The 2,634-nt window shown below is 41.5% G+C and overlaps 1 pseudogene; it reads left to right on the top strand.

The window, feature by feature from the left end:
• Positions 1–1,210: 1,210 nt before the first annotated feature.
• On the top strand, positions 1,211–1,786 carry LOC143656020 (large ribosomal subunit protein uL2 pseudogene; annotated as a pseudogene).
• The last annotated feature ends 848 nt before the right edge of the window (positions 1,787–2,634 follow it).

Below are 2,634 nucleotides of genomic sequence, written 5' to 3'. Positions count from 1 at the left end.
ACCATTTTATCCATCAGAAAGTCTAAATAACTATGAAGATTAAATGGAATAAGTTATTTTCTGATCTAGAGTGGATCATTAACAAATGCTTTTTGAAACACATGCACTCATGCATACCCACATGTAGAGAGGGAGATGTGTCTACTCATATATCAAAGCCTCTAGAAAGTTCTGTTTGGATTTGGCTTCAGTTAAGGGCTATAATTAAACCTGAAATTCCAGACTTGTTACCTATCAGATCTGTGTGTGATTCCCCCAGAATCTATAGTCCATGCACCACTTATTATCTGCCATATTTCCCTTATCCATGAACTGCATTTTACCAGTGATTTGCATATTTGGGTCCTCCACTTATTATTCCCTCCTGTTTCAAACCCACAGTAGAATTACTGTATTTTTATTAGGCCTTCAAAGTCATTCCAAAGTTACTTCCTTCCTGAAGCATTTCTGAATCTCTCATCTCACAATATTCTGCCTCTTGTAAGTGCTCTCTGGTAAATTTTCAATGTCTTCTTTACATTTATTACTTTTAAAGCATTTGTTAATTCATTTAGTAAATATTTTTTGAGAACCTACTTTGTTATTAAATTAATATTTGTGTACTGTATACCAAAAATTTAAATATGTTCTTTCATTTACTATTCTAGACCATCCCAAAAGGTAGGGTTATTATTACCACTTCACAGATAAAGAAACCAAAGCGTGGGGAGATTGTCTGGCTTCTTGGTGGCCAGACGTCTTGGTGGGTTGGTAGGGTGACCTGTTTTTCCCAGGACTGGGGGATTCCTGGGGATGTGAGACTTTCGAAGACCTGGGTGAACTGCGATGGTTGGAAAGCCTACTGTTGAGCCATCACTTGAAACCAGGTCTGTGATAGCAAAGTCCTAGCTCTAAGCCAGGGCCATCGAATAGAAAAAGAACATAAGCCACAAATGCAAGGTTTGCATGTAATTTAAAATTTTCCAGTAGCCACATTTTAAAAAGTAAAAACAAGCAAGTGAAACATTAATGATAATAATATAATGTATTTAAAGCAATTTATCCAGATATTATAGTTTCAGCATGTAATCAATATAAAAATTATTCTTGAGATATTTTACATTATCTTTTTTATCATAAGTCTTTGAAATAGTGTGAAATTTCGCTCTGCATACTTCAACTTGTGCCAGCCAGCTTTTAAGCGCTCCACTAAGCCACTAGTTAGGGCATCATGAAGGGTACCGTCCATGACTTGGCTTCCATTGCCAAGATTGTCTTCTATGATCTGTACCAGTTTAAAAACTGGGCAAAGATGTTCAATTGCCACTGAGGGCATCCACACAGACCAGTTTCTGTATTGTGGACAGAAGGCCCAGCTGGACATTGTCAATATCCTCTTGGTGGCACCATGCCCAAGGTCACCATTCTGTGCTGCTTGGAGAAGAAGCTTGGTGGCCTGGGCAAGCTGTCCAGGAACTATACCATCATCATCTGCCACAACTCCTGAGACAAGGAAGACCCTAGTGAAGCTGCCTTAGGGCTCCAAAAAGGTCGTCTCTTCAGCCAAAAGAGCAGTGGATGGCATGGTGGCCAGTGACGTATGCAATGACAAACCCACCCTGAAGGTCAGCTGTGCCTACCACAAGTATAAGGCAAAGAGGAGCTGCTGGTCACACATGTGCCTTGTGGCCATAAACTGCTTGGAGCATCCTTTTGGAGGTGGCAACCATCAGTTATTGGCAAGCCCTCTATCATCTATAGAGATGCCCCTGCCAGAAGCCAAGTGGGTCACAAGTGGAACATGTGATCGGTGGCTACCATATTCCACTATGCTGGGCTATGTGTGCCAGACTCTGCCCAAAATTCCAGGGATACAAACTTGACCTGGCAGGGGCTTATATTTCATTATTCTCACAGAGTCAGGATATGGGCAAATTCATAGTTAATTGTATTAGCAACTATATGCCAGATGCTACAAAAGTGGGGTGGTGGGAACCCAGGGGAAGGGTGGTCTTAATATGCCTGAGGCATGCAGGAAAGGCTTCCCAGAAGAGGTGACAACTAGAAATGATTGAAGGAAGAGTAGGTATTTGGGGAGGCATTTGAGCAGAGGGAAGAGCATGCACGGGCATGCATATGTGGGGCAACTGTTACACTTACGGACTAGAATCCTGTTCAAGAAGGTTCGTGTATTAAGTGTGATGGAGTGAGTGGCAGAAAGAGAGGCTAAAGACAGAGGTAGGGGCCAATTTTTGGAGGACTATTAATACCAGGTGAAAGAAGTGACATGTGTTCCCGAGGGCAATGGTGAACCTTTGGAAAGAGATGCTTTTTCAGCCAAAACAGAACATCATAGAGAGAAGTGGGAGGTAAGAAGATCTCTTAGATTTTATCTCTGTTAGATTGAAAGTTCCAGAGGGAAGAGAAACTTGCCCCTAAAAGATACCATATAAATGTCTGTTGAGTAGAGGAATGGAAATGGGAGAGTGAGAAGATCATTCGTTAAGTTGCCTTTGAAGGAGGTGTTAAAGGCAATGTCTGGCTCTGGTCATGGTGCCTGCAGATAAAACTTTGCAGGTTGAATTGGGAATGAGCAATAGAGGGAAGAAATCTCACAAATTGAGGCTGTGATAACCAGATGAAGATGATGAAAGA

The sequence above is a fragment of the Tamandua tetradactyla genome, chromosome 2 (genome assembly GCF_023851605.1).
Source record: "Tamandua tetradactyla isolate mTamTet1 chromosome 2, mTamTet1.pri, whole genome shotgun sequence".
Taxonomy (NCBI): Eukaryota; Metazoa; Chordata; class Mammalia; order Pilosa; family Myrmecophagidae; genus Tamandua; species Tamandua tetradactyla.
Note: the sequence above shows the minus strand (reverse complement) of the source record. Positions and strands in the feature narration are given on the sequence as shown.